Raw genomic sequence first — 15,098 nt, forward strand, 5'->3', positions numbered from 1 at the left:
AAAGGCGTGACTAAAAATCGCCATATATCACGTTGCACCGTGTTGCATGCTGGTTACGACCCTACTGGGGTTGGTCCACCAGGCTAAGCCGGGGTAAACCACGAGCCGTTTGTCATGCTTTTTACTAATAAGCCGCTCTCCTGCCGTTCCGCGCTTTAATGCGGTCACGATATTGCCTGCGTCGCGTACGCTTCGAAAATCGGCCACGCGTCTATCTTCCGACTGCTCGTAAATGAAATCATTGTCCAGGGACTGTAACCCTAACTCAAAGCGAACGGTAAATGCCACAGTACTGAATTTCCTCGTTATGAAAAAATAAAATCGCATTCTCCTGGCACTGTATTTCGCCTCGTGACATTCGTACCACGAGTTCGACTCGTTTTTCGAACAATTTTCGCCCTCGGATAATCTGCAATACGTCGAGAAGGAAGATGTATCGTTCGATCGCGAGTTATCCAGAACGAATCTATGAATGGAACGCGGTTGTTTCGGAGTAAATCTTCGAAATGGGATACCTTGCAGCCGCGTACAAGACGCGAAGGGAGGGAAAAAATTGAGTGGTATATAATTCTGCGCGGTGGAACGTGGTCCTCGTTCGTGTAACGTACACCCCCGAATTTCGTCCGAACGTACACGCTTAGCGGGTAAACAAACGGCACTTCATAAACCGGCGGACACGATACGATCTAGCCATTATTTATTGACCTTTCGGATTTACCGTCATACATGGCACACTCGTGAAATTAGTTTGCCTTGAATTATCTTTCGACGCAGCCGGCCGATCGCGAACCGATAACGTCCCGTCGAAATTATTGCACCATTGAAATCCATTTTTCGACGGATACCGTGAATCCGATCCGCCTCGACAAACCGCGCCAATCAGCTCGATCCAGCCCGAATCTCGGTTAACGCTTCGAAATTAAATAATTTATTCTCTTCGATTTATTTTACCTTAAGGAAGTAAAGAACACAAAGGTGTGCTATGCATACAAGAGTTACGAAAAACGACAGGGACTTTTATCGAACTCAGGGTAGAAGGCGAAAGGGTGAGCCACGGGGTTAAATATTTGCCTAACTGGCCAACGGGCCAGAGCCGCGTTCGAACGGGGAAATTTAAATGTTTCTTCGCCGTTCCATCTCGCCCTGGCACCGGTGCAACCCTCCGAAATTCGTTCCGCTCTATGTCCGCATTGCCGGACGTGAAATATAAGGCAATTTCATGAACCATTAAGAATGGAAGTTCATAAGTCGGCAGCACGTGTTTTCGGTGTTAACCCGTGTAGAAGGCGAAATGAGATTTTTCGAAGGGTGCCGCTTTAACCCCTCCCCTGCAAGCGGGGCCGGCATTGACGTATAACGGGTGTCCCGTGGGGGGTGGTGAATGCAGGCGAAGAAATATTCCTCTTTCTCTTTGGCGAGCACCGCGGTCGGGACTTATCTACTTCGGGAAAGCATTCACCCTGAAGTCCCTCGCGTTCGCAAGGGTGAAAGCGATTTTTTACGAAGTCTCGTCGAAGGTTAACCTGATGGATGGTTTTGGATTCTTGCAGAGTGTTCCCCTGTCTCTTGTCGTCTGTTCTTCCCTCCTTCCATAGCCGGTAGCACGAAACATGCTGTGGAGAAGAACACTGACGGCGTTGGGGGTGGAACGCTCCAAAGAGCCAAAGTAAGAGGGTAGCTCCTTTATAATTTTACCCCTAATTTATTTTGCAATGGAGCTAATAAAAAACCGAGCTACGCAATGTATTACTAGCCGAGAGATCAGAGGGTGACGCGAAATGAAAAAGTTACGCGTCCTCCCGCGATTCTTCTAGGAACAAAGGGGTGCGTTGCGCGACTCGTTGCTCTTTGCCTTTTCGCGAAATTGCTATCGATCTGTAACCGACGTAACCTACCTCCACGTCGATTGTTTGCGCCTTCAATCATGGTAATTACAAGCCCTCTATCGGTTGTCCTTTCGATAAAAGCGACCCATTTCTCCGACGCCCGCGCTAAAACCTCTTTAAAAATCGGTAGTTCGTTAATTAATTGAATTTACGTTGAAGGTATTATGTGCGAGTTTGTAAAAAAAAAAAAAAAAAAAGAGAGAGAGTATCAATTTCCTTCGACGTGGATGGTTGTTTTATTTTCACGTTTCCGGGTCGATGTTTAATTAGTCACGGGCTGCGAGCAAACGGTTCGTTCGCGGCCAAAGGTTTCGGCTCTTTCGCAATTATTCGCAATTACATTTAGCCGATCGATGAAGCAACGAACGGCGGGCAATTTTATTATTATTCCAGCGTCACCAGGGAACGGTGGAGGTAACGCGAAATGAGCACGGGCTGCACGCGTTTGTGTATAATGGAGAATTCCAACGGTCCGAGCGCGATACGTACACGCGATAAAAATTAATTAACACGACGCTATCGGTGAACTTGCCCCGATCGGTTACCCTTCTCCACTATCCTCTTCCCAGCCACGAATATTTTACGAATAATAAAATAGTCCGGACAGGATCGTTAACGGAAAACGTACGATAACACCTGCGGCACATTGCCCTCGAGAAACATCCAAGTTACAGATATTGAACAAAATAACAGAAACTCGAAGAAATTTTTAAACAAGTATCCTTATTATTCCATCAAATTCCTGTACGTACGTATCCTTTTTAACGACACTCCTCGCTTAACGACTTAAACAAACCGTCGAACCATTAATCACGGTTTTCCTTTATCGGGGCTCAATTTCTCTGGCGAACAAACGAGCTGATTGAAAGTCCAAAGAACTTTACACAAAGCGTTCGAAAGCTCGATAAATTAATACGCGCCATCAATTTTTCGAAACAAAAAATGAAGGAAAGAAAGGAAAATAGAATACAGAATCCATTTTCCGTCCAATAAACGACCAACAAGCGATCGCCTGGATAGTCGATAGTTTGCTAGCTGGAAGCTTTCCAAAGCGGGCTAGCAGGTTCGCGATACGAGGGACCGACCTGTAATAAACGTTTCCGCAGAAGCGTAAACGTTCGAGCTGAGACAACGTCGGGGTCCTATTGCTCCTCTCCTACCAGCGGTTTCCGTTAATTTATTCTATTCTCCGCGGTCGAGTATCCAGCGTGTTGTGGATGGTGGAGGGTGAAAAAAAAAGAAAAAAAGAAAAAAAAAGGAACATGACGTCGAGCAAGAGGGGTATGAATGTCTTTAATAGTAGCAGCGTCGGTTGACGGTGCGAGTTTTGACAGACAGCTCCTCGGGGCACAATGGGGGCCGAAGCGGAGCACAATGCGGCCCGGTACAATCGCACGAAATTATACATGCGCGTACGAGTTCGCTTAGGTACGCGAAGCATTCAACGCGTTAACGGAATAGGAATACGAAATTCGAATACAATATACGCGCGGTATAACCTGCCAACCCCCTCTCAAAACTCGCCACCCTCTCCCTTGCCCTGCCCTCCTCCTCGCGATGAATGCACCGAACTGCTCTAATGAAGATAGACAACCAGCACCCCTCTGCCTGTCGCTGCTTCGTTCCTCTTCTTTCTCCGTCCTGCAATACCTGGCTGTCGTGACACTCGACTGAAGAGTTTCGCCGTTGTCGTTTAACTTCGTTTCGTCGGTTCAATGGAGACGCTGGAACGGAAGGAGAGGGTTCGGCAGGTAGCACGGAAGAAAGGGTGGAAGGGATCGTTAGGGGGTAAAACTCTTGGCGACCGAGCTGACGTTCTTATTATCATAGCCGGAGTTGTTATTAGCGAAAGAAGGATCGAAGAGTCGAACCGGTGTTTAACGAGGACAGGGTGGAATTTGATAGGGGGATGACAAAAAGTGACTTTTGTCCGACTCGGTGATGTACCCTGTCAACCCTTTTCTTCGTTATTTAAATACGAAGCGGTAAAGTTCTTCTTGATCGACTCGATGGAAATTCGGTAGACACATAAATTGATATTTTTACTTTTAGAATATAAGGTGATTCGATTAACCGAAGATTGAAGCGAACGCAAAATATCGCGCTAAAAAGCTTCTAACCAATCGAATTATGTCGCTGTCGGTAGCCGGAGCTAAAAGAAAGGGGCTCGACGAAGGTTGGGCACAGAATATCGAACCCTCGTTCCCGTGTACGCGAGTCGACAAAAAAATTCGTCTCTTCTGGAAGAAAAAGGGAGGACAAAAATGGTTCGATCGTTGGCGCTTAAGTATGCACCGGCAGAAACGTTCGGGAGCAGTTCTTCGACGTGGTCACGCGTGTTTACCTGTGTACGTCCGCAGGAAATGTATTCAGTGGTCGCGTAGCCTTCATCCGTGACGCCAGCTGGTTCATTTATCTTGCAGGGACACTCTCCTCTCGGTGTCCCTTTATTTTTCACTCTGTATGACGATCTCCGACGTGCGCGCCCTTTATTCCCTCGAGGAACGCCAGTCGTCCAGTTTCCTCCCCTGTCGAAGCGACAGCGATCGTGGAAAGGTGCTTTTGTTTATCGAGCGATCCTTCCTTGCCTCGATCGTGAGAATTCGAGATCTTTTCAACGGATTTAAATATTTCTTTAAAACCACAATTTCTCAACTAACGCGCCAAGTCTCGCGGATCAATGATCAGATAAAGTTTCCCGAATTCGAGGCGTCTTGCTCGGATGAATTTTATAATTTATCGCGGTCGTTTCATCCTGCCAGAGTCTTCGTCTCATTCTTCACTCCTTTCCAATCGTTTCTTTTTCTCTATCTTCATTTTCGCCCGATTCCTCTTCTCGCGCTTCCCCCCAACCCCTAATTTTCTCCGCTCGCTTTTTCGCCTGTTTGTTAATTTTCTGCACCAACGGGGAAAGAGTCGATCGGTCGGACGATTCTTTCTCCTCCCTCCGCGACGACATTCCGCCGGATGAGAATTTGATGAGGTAAACACGGTCGGGTGTTTTCTTTATCTTTTTTCAACGCTTTGCCTCCCCTTTTGGCGCGGCGCTCGTAAACGCGTACCCTAACGTAGATTTATGCCCGCCGATCGCAAATTAATGTTGACTCCGCCGCGACTACTCGTCTCCTTCCCGACGGTGCCTCCTTTCTTTCGTCGTGTCGCTCGTCGATCGTCCCCCGTCTACCAAAGCCCATCCAACTTCCCGTTTTTTCCTACCACATTCCCCTTTCGACGTTTTAATTTCTTCGCCCCGAGGAATTCGAGACCTCTTCTCGCGCGCGATACCCACCTTCCCTGTCGCGTCACCTCGTTTCGTCGAGTTTTGTTCGGTTCCTCCTCTACCCGATCACTTTTCACGATTGATGCTTGAAGCTTCTCGTCTCGCCGCCGAGTAAAACCTTGAATCACCTCTAAGAAAGATTACGACCCTCTGGGAAGTGTAAATTAATTATTTGCCTAGATAGAATTTAATTTGCAGTAGACTATAACGCACAGTGAACGTGAAACGTCGATGACAAAGTTGACTAACTTAATCCTAAAATCTCCTTAACGTTTCCAAAATTAATTCAACGTCACACGAGCATACGTATTAGGAAGAATCCTTTCGACAAAAGCGCATCGACCAATGAGTGGTAGATTAATTAACTTAGTATGGGTGAATATTTGATGGTTGCTTTTTCGATCGACCATTTGGTCATTCAACGATAATCGGAAAATCCTATTAACGTTATAAGGAGAACGGTGGCTTGGTTCAGGGTCAATGTTTTGCTTGCCAGACCGTTCGATCTTCCTGAGGAGCTTCCTCGCTCGGACGGTCCGTGTTTAATTATTCCTCGTAAGAGGCTTACCATTAAACACGTCCTTCGGAATTGAAGCCGGCTTGGCGTCGCTCGAGTGCGTAATAATTTCCTCCTGCTATCTGCCGCGTCGCGACGCTCTGAAGTGACGGTAAACGACGTTCGGGAGCATCGAATTGTTCCGAGAGTAGAATACGGAATGAAAATTTCGAAATCTTGCAAGATACGTTTCGACGAAATGAAAAACTTCCACAACGAGAATTATCCAACTTAATGAACGCAAAAGAGACACAGATGTCTCGAGCATCGAGCGTCGCCTCTTCTCGGCAAGTTCATTTGGCGCGAGGGAAAATTAGGGCCGAGAGAAAGTTGAGAAATGAAAATTTCGATCGTAAGGAAAGTACAGACGAAGGGCGACGTTGGTCGAACGGCGAAAACGCAGCGGAATATTACGAAAGTTTCTTTGCCGCGTAAAGTCGAGTGTTCGAAGACCGAACCAACCCGATTCGACCTTCCCCAGATTAAGGGGTGGCCTGCTGAAAGAACGCGATCGTGCTTCAGAATTTTTCGCACTTCTAAAGACCCCACACTCTACTCTACTCTTCTCTTTTCGTACGATGTTCCTTCTCCCTTTCGGTCGGAAACTTTCTCGACTACGATGGTTTCCCTATTCGCTCGGGGGTGAAGCCGGTCGGTGTTTTTGTATCGGCGGTCTCCACGCACCCTCTACATTTGATTGTGTCGAGACGTGACTGAAATAAAGCTCCCGCTCTTGAGAATACAGCTACACAACACATCCGATTCAAAATTAGAAGATATTTAAAGCTCCAATTCCTTTTATCTACTCCGATGTAACATCTGTCTTGAAAGTGAAATTTATACAGGATGAAAAACAAAAATGATAAATCGTTGCTTGTTTTCGCGAATGAGCTCGTAAACTAGATTCCCGGGGAGTTGTTTCATCCCCGTTGGAACATCGAAGCAACCGCTGGTTGTACGATGGAAAATTTAATTTCAAAAATTACTAACCCTCGCTTTCTGAAAAGATATGACGAAAAACGAGGGTGTACTCGGTACGAAAAGGTAGCTCCGAATTTTCCGCCGTCGAAACACGAAAGACGAGCCATCCCTCTCGCTTTTACAATCCGCGTCGCTTCAAACGACCGCTCGTAGATCTTTTAATATGACGCGACACGGCTTCCTGATTGCTCCCCATCAATTTTTTATGTACTCCTCCCTACCTATTAAACGCTTATTTACTCGACCTCCTATTTCGACGATGTATTCCCTTGGAATGGTTTTTCCGAATATTTCTCCCCGTCTGAAGCGACGGGGATGCAAGTTGAGCGTAACAAATTCTAGACAGCGGCGTGGTGTCGTAAGAAAAAATTAATTAAATCCACCCGGACTGATAAAATATCACTGCGCGGATCGGTGGAAACGCGAGATAACACGCGTCGATTTGTCAGACGAGCATCGTTCTATTTTTCCTTCTCTTTCGATCGGCCGAGGTTCGAAAGTATTTATTAGAAACAATTACCGGGGAAGAAACAACAAGAACCGAGTGGGAACTCCACTTTTCTTATTACTTTCTTCGTCGACGTTAGTCAGGTTGAAAAATCGCGGAGGAAGTAATGACTGGCCGTAAAATTTCGTTCGAGCCCCGGGAGAAAGTTTCCATTCGTTAGTCGTGGGTTAGCTGCACGAAAAGATTTGTTCCTCGAGAAGATCGGCCGTAATACTTTCCCGGCCAACGCGATTCGATTTCCTGGAAAACATAGTGGCGATCGTACGTTAACGTTCGCAGGGTAAACGGGATCTCTAATCGGCGAATCCAGCCGCAAAAACTACCCCCACGGATGTCCGCCGCTACACAGGCCCAGAGGAGAATCGACGATTTCTCACCCTGAAAAGAAAACAAACCTAACGCTATTTCTTTCTCTGGTCGGCAACCTTTGTCCATCTTTACCCATTCCCATCGTCCATCTCCCCGTCTGTCGAGTTCTCTCGATTGGATTAAATGCTTCGAACTTTTCGATGCACGTTTTATAACAAATACCCGATTCTCAACCGCCTGTCGTTTACGCAAATTCCTCCTTTCCCGATACACACTTCGTGTAGCGTTCAATTTTACCGAACAACGGTTTCGAAACTCGTGTCATGTTCCGGTGGACGAACTCGTGAAATTTCCGCCACCAATCGGTCAGCCGGTCTCGCCAAGCGAACCAGAAAGTTAAATTTCGAAAATACGTTCGATCAACCGAGTCGAACGCATTGGTTCGCCGCAAACGTCCAAAGAAGCACGCTTGTTAACTGCAAACGAAACGTTAAGAACGTGATGCAAGAGATGGTTCCGATCGAATCGGTCGGATACAACTGCACCGATGCACGTGTATGTTGAATTTGTTGAAGCTTCGCGTCTTATCTGCGGCAATGGAGTGGACTTGATCGCGAAAGGATTCTTTTCGAGGATGAAACCTCTGAAATATCTCACGGACGACATCGTATCGGCTTTTGAATACACGTACAGCAGAAGGAGGGTTTAATCTAGGCGAGAGCAGCTTTCCTCTCGAAGGAATTCAAAGAATCTCGAAAAGCCTCGCGAAGATTCGGCCGAGTGAAAAGGGTCCAGCGAGCAGGAGACCGATAATCCTGTCCTGCACGATACGTAGCAGTGTAGATTAGCCAGCTATCGTCCAGATTTTTCCCTCTTTTCCTCCGCGTTCCTTTGTCCAAGCCTCGTGGCCAGTGTCCTTCTCTTTTTTCCACCGCCTTTCTTCTTCGCGGACGGCTTTGTTCGAGCTTCTAAAACGATTATCCCGGCGCGAGCCGATGCTCGGAACCGAAGTCTGCTCCCGCACCCTTTGATATCGGTGCCTTGATGAAAGGATCGACGGCGACGTCTCCGATGAGTGACCAAAATAGAGGGAGGAAGGATCGAAAGGCTGCTGGTCCCTCGTAAAATAACACCCTCGACCTAACGACCTTTCACCCCCAACCGCCTTTTTTTCCCTCGCACCTGCCCTGTGTATCGCCCTTTCGAGAAGCCAAGTAGCAAGTCAAAGGGCCATAGCCAACTGGCTAATTCGATAATGCAGCCAGTGAGTCTGTGCGCGCGACAGACAGAGACGGATCGAGTGGAACGAGCTTTGATTCGCTACGTCTGAGATTACAGAGAGGAAAATTGGATACCAAATTCCGAAGATTACCAGGCAAGTCCAATCAATTGCTATCGTTAAGCTCGTGTAACAGGATTGAAAAATGTAGCTGTAAACAGTAGTGAATAGTAGCAGCTAACTTTGCCTGTTTGTCTATCATGGAAGGTGGCGTGAAGAATTTAAGTCTATCACCCCGCGAGACACGTCGAGCAAGCATCAACCCCTCGGTGTTCCTCTCGTGCCAGGCAAATTCCATAAACCTCTACTTAAAATCATAATTATTATTAACCTCGTTGCTCGAGCGACGCGGCGAAAATGAAAGACCGTCGAGAGGGTTCCGTAACGCAGCCTGCGAAAAGAGAAAAGCCTGCGTGGCAGGGGGTGAGTTCTCGGTGTGGTTGTCGCGCGTTAAGCGATACATGCTCTCACCCTTTGGTTCTTTGTGTCGCGCGACAAAATTTAACGCCCCGCTCGTAGGCGCGTCATTTAACCAGACGGTCATGGGGTGGAGCGGTAACGCCAACCCCCCGTCGACGTTGTCGCGACGAAAGCCGCCAATTTACACGCGTAGCTACGGGCCGGGCCACCCTTCGAAGAGATCGTCGAGGATACGGGAAATCTTGTGGGACGTAATGGAAAATGTAAGAGAACGAGCGGAGGAGAGTGCTCTCCCAGGGGTGCGAGAGGACTGCGAACCACCCTCTGTTACAACTTGGACGCCTCGTGTTCCTCTATGAAAATATTCGGCTCTCGGCCCGTGTCTCTTCATCGGGGACCGTAAAATCGAGAGGGGTGCAAAACCACCCTCAAAGAATCGTGATCAGAGGGACAAATTTTTACTGGCTTTGAGTTCTCTTCATCCTACCATTGAAATACCGTATAATAATTTTTTTCATTACGAACCTATACCAAACCTACCCCTAAATCTATAAGCTCTTCAAGTATCGGGAAAGCGAAAAAAATGTGCTCGAGTTAGGTAAGGATAAAGTTTGGTCCTTTTATGTTGAAACCACGGAAAAACGAGAGCATGGACGGTACTTTGTACCCTGGTCGGTACCGAAAGCCCCGAAACGACGATACGTTCGAAGCTAATTATCGCCGGTTAATTAACGCGCATTACCGCTGCTGGCTGACGTTCTTTATCGTCACGAAGCGATCAAAAATCCGGTTCACTTTGACCCACCCTCTCGTTGACCGATTTCACCGGTCGCGCCATGCAAATTGCGGTTCCCAACGCCCGTTACAATACGACCCCATTTTTCTCCTTCTTTCTCGTGTCCGCGTTTTTTTTTTTTCTGTTGCCACATCGCGGTCGCAATATTGCGACGCGAAATTTATAGCGGAACGAAAAGAACGACGAATCCAGTTCGAATCGGTGATTCCTGTGCTCGCGCATTACGCGGCCAGTGCTCGGTATCGATACGACAAATAAATGCAGAAAATCTCTCGTTTCAAAGCTTTGACTACCCCTTCCTATCGGGTTTAACCAGTGGGCTACGTACCCGCCGCTACGGTCACTAGCAAATCCGACCTGAAGCAGACGCGGGCGCGGATTTTCTGCTCGATCGCTTCCCGAACGATGCTCCCGGCGCGGCTCTGCGCGGAATTATACACGCTGCGACAACAAAACTTTGCATTTATTGGCCATCGATGTCGCTGCCAACGACCACCGGTCGTGCTTTTTTCATTCTTGCATTCTCGTTTCACGCGGACCGTGTACTTCTTTCGTTTTTAACGATCAATTTTCGCGGTGTTTCGTTATTGCTGTTCGTTACTCGTTTAGAAAGCTATACGCTCCAATCCGCGAAGCATGAGATACGTTACCATTTTACGATAAATCTGTGTTACATTGCAGATTCGATTGTTTATTTCATACACAGTATTGCCGATACTTTTCTCGGCTCGAGGAGAACTGAAATTGTCAAAGAATAAGGGAAGATCGCGCGATTCTTCGTGTAATCACCAATTATCCCCGCGATAATTAACGGGGAACGAAGCCCGGACCTGCTACGAAGGGAAATAAGTGATCGCGATCAATTACGATGTACGCTAACGGCGTAACCGATTTGAGGTTTCATTAACTCGAGCAAATTCAGCGAGCGTATTAAGCGTGCCTATATGCGAGCGCCGAGTGCTCGCTCGCCGCAGTTTCTACCGGTTCTCCATTATTCGACGGTGCTTCCAGCGGTAATTCGAGTCTGGAGAGAACGTTCCGATGCAATTATAAACGCACCGATCCAGATCGAATTCGAACATGTCCAGGCTTCGGCGAGAGCCTAAGCCTCGAAACGAGCTTCAAAATATCCTGCTGTCTGCGAAAGGATTCGAGCGTTTTGTCAATTTTTAGTCTAGGTGCCTTTCTTGCCTCTTTACATCGTTAAATCGATCATTTTTTTCTTACGATACTCCAGTTGTATTTCCAACGAATAACACAAAACACTCGGAACCATCTGAAAACTGTGTATCTTCCAGTAAATTAGTAAATATCCCGACGAAGCGTGTTTATCGATCACAGTGCAATCATCATTCAGGTTGAATACTATCGAAACAGTACGATGCGATCGGTATTCGAAGTCTGAAGGGAGCTGAGCCCGCGCGAGCGCAAATACGGTCGAAATTCGTCGATGGCGAAGGGGTAGGAAAGGGGTGGGATATTGCAGAGTTCCTCTACGCGGGCCAAATATTCTAACCGTTCGCTGCACGACCAAAATAATTCAGCGTAGACGAGGCCGGGAGGCTTTTAACTGGGAAAGCTGGTATCGAGAGTGCGTTATCCAGCTCTCGAAATTGTTGCAATGCTGGTGTTCGATAAACAAAAACAGAATAGGAAATGGAAGAATATTCGTGGAATTTTGCATTGATTGACTTTCGTTTCGATTCCCCCCTTCCCCTTTTTTTCATTATTTCATACACGAAAACGCAGAAAAATTGAACGTCAATGACTATTAATTAAACGCCTCGTTCGTGGATAACGAATACAAGTTGTTTCGTGGTTGGAGGACGAAATGAATTACAAGCAATTACTATGTTGACGGCGTAAATTGCTTTGTTATACAAATTTCACAGCTTTCGAAACTACCGCGATTATTTATCGATATTGCATCCAAATATGAAGTTATCGACGCTTAGGTCACTATCAGAAATTTCAAACGTAAATGACCGTCCATCGTTGAATCTTGTAATTTTAAAAATTAACGTTGCTATCGCGCACCATTGCTTTGTGAAATGAAAAAAAGGTTGAATGATAGAACAAATTCCGGCAACAAAGTAAACAAACTGGATTATAACTCACTTTCTGTGCCGGCGTTGCGCTCTCGCTGTCGCTATTAAAAACGAGCGACGAGGAAAAAATGAGGAAGAAGGAAGTGAATCCGGTAGAACCGGGGAAACTTTGTTCCTGAGAAGTTACATCCTTTAAGGACAGTAAAAACAATGGACGAGAGAAGCTGTGAAAGCCGCTTAAAAGGAACTCTAATTAGCAGCAGCGTCAAGAGGACAGGGTAGAAAAATTGCAAAAGGAAGAGAAGAGAGGAGTGGGTGGGGAAGAGAAGGGTTGGACGTTTTACGTATAACGTTAATACGCCGTTCAAAATGCACGGGCTACAATGCTTTTCTCGTTCAGCACGAAAACGTTGTGCTGCCTTTGAAATAATCGTTAGCCCGCCATTTATCGGCCAACCGTATGTTGGAGCACGCGGAAAAACACGCGGACAACCCGTGGAAAAACTCGATACCCGACGAGTTCGTTTGTTCGACGAAAAAAGCTACGTTGTGTTTTTATCCGGTCATCGATGTAACTATTTTTCTCTGTCCATCGGTTACGTAGAAAAATTCTGCATTCTATTAGCTCGTTTTTCTTCCTTTTCATTTTCAAACTCGACCTTTTCATATTCTATCCTGTATGCAATAATATTGTTATTCAAATTTGTTCTTCTTATTTCTCCCTGGGGTTCTGTATGAATCGACCTATTGGCAATCGCCAAGGGCTCATGATTTTTTACACAAACATCCCACAATAAAATATCGACCAACAATCTTAATCGTATCCAGAAGTTATTCGCGAACCTGTCGGAGGTTTGAAACTCATCCTTTTTTCCCTCCTCGTGGAAGCTCTCCTTTTCTACGATCAACCTCTTCTCCTCTGGAAAGCAACCACGCTAAGCGCTCTTTGAGAGCTCACAAAGGAAATTAATTCCTCGAGCGAAGCCCTCCTCGCAAGATTCCGGGGGTGTCCGAAGCTCCATTGAAGGATGCGGCGAACGAAAGGAGCAGACGATGCCGCGGATGGTTGAAAAAGCGAAACGAACCTCGCTCGATCTGTCTGCGAAGCCTAAAAAAAAAAGGATAAGGATGGGGAGGATCGAGAATGAACAGAGAACCGATACACCGGGTTGCGATTTCTTTCGTTATTCGAAGCACCTCTTGCGTTACCCTTCATTACCGCTTCCTCTCCCGCTCTCCCGGCTCGACCTCCTTTTTTTCCTGCCCCTGCCCGATTTCTTATTCCAGCAAGATTGTGTCTTTTATCCGTGTTCGTCGAGTTAACGACCGCGAAATCGACGACGATTAGCAACGGTGGCTCGACGCAGAGTTTAACCAGAATTCATCACTCTCATTCGAGCGTGAACCGGTCTGCGGGGAGTCGCAGGAATTTTCACGGAAATTCGCCCAGTTCCCAGCATGGGATGGCCGTTGATTGATTTCGTTTTCCGCCACGCGTATTTCCCCTCGCAGAGACAGTTTTCAAAACGCTCCGCCCACTCTGATCGATCCTCTTCGCCTGATCGCATCGGCACAGCTTGAAAGTTTCCGCGAAACTTTGTCGGAAGATGGTGCACTCGAGTTGCAACGCGTGATATAGAAGTTGAACGATAAACAGCGTCTTATCGGAGTTGGTGTAGTTATGATAACGACGCTGATAACGACAGTGAACGTTGGATATACTCATAGCCCACGAAAAGGCTGGATTATGGTGTCGATAACGCGGAATGTCTTCGTCCACTCTCGCGGATGCATCGTTGCATAAAAATCATCGTCTCCCTATCTCTAGCTGCATTAAATATGGATATTTCTGCTGTATCGGTGAATGTATTAACAAAGTAGATCGAATCTAACTTTTCGCACTTACTACACAATTTATCGTGGAAATGAATCAACAAACGCGAGCTACTAATTTTAGCAGCAATTATAATCAGCAATTATAAACAAGCTGAAATCCCAATTAACGCCCCACCTGTACTAACATATTCACAATTAGAAACGTTTTCGATTTTCTGTCCATAAAGTTTCGTTTTGAAACTGGAGCATACGCCTCGGTTGGTTCACCCTGTCAGCAAGTTAACGCGTTGCTACGAGTTTTCGATCATCTCCGCTGACGCGGTCGTATCAGATACTGAAGGTTTCGCTGGTAGAGAACTGGGAAAGCCGTGGAGGATCGTCGATTCGATGCACCGCGAATATCTCTGATCGAACGATAATTTTCCTAGAATATACGCTCGCATAGTCGACGCCGAGGCAGCACCCACGTTATAGGCAGATGGAGTCAGGACAGCGTGAGATGCGCGTTATTCTCACCTGGCTACTCCCATAGACCGTTTCCATGGAGGATAAGGAAGGATGGGAACCGAGCGGTTCACCAAAAATCCCGTCAACGTCTCTGCTCGCCCTTGGACCGTACATTTTCAACCCTTTCCCAGATGTCGTCCTACCTCTTTCGCCTAATACCGCGTTCATCCTCTGTCATCAAGGATCACGGATGCTTCTTCGGCCAACCACAACCACGATATTACGTAATTGGATTCTCTTCCCTTTAAAGGGCCGAGCGGTTCCATTGACACGGCCGATTCGTGGATAATTCTGAAAGGGGTTCGAGTGATTCCCCAGATGTCGGTCCGCGACTTGGAGATGCTTCGACGAGGAGGATACAAAGGGCCAGAGAGGATGGCACTCGTCGCAGAGTCGTCGAAGAAGGGCCGTACCCTGCCGCAGATTAAACGGGGCTTAATTCGTAGATTAATAATAAGGTTCGGCAGACACACTCGACTCCTCCGAACCTTTGTGATTCGATTTGTCGTTTCGAGAGATTGCTTGTACTGTCTTTACCCTTGTACTCGCCCTTCTGATCGATCCGAGTGGGATGGCTGGCGAAATAACCCCACTCTAGATGCCACTTTTAATCGAGTGCGCTCAGATAAACCGGGAAAGGGACTTTTAGGCTTCCTCCTGATGGTATTTAACCGTTTGAGAGACAAGAAGCA

Source organism: Osmia bicornis, chromosome 15 (genome assembly GCF_907164935.1).
Source record: "Osmia bicornis bicornis chromosome 15, iOsmBic2.1, whole genome shotgun sequence".
In the NCBI taxonomy this organism is placed as follows: domain Eukaryota; kingdom Metazoa; phylum Arthropoda; class Insecta; order Hymenoptera; family Megachilidae; genus Osmia; species Osmia bicornis.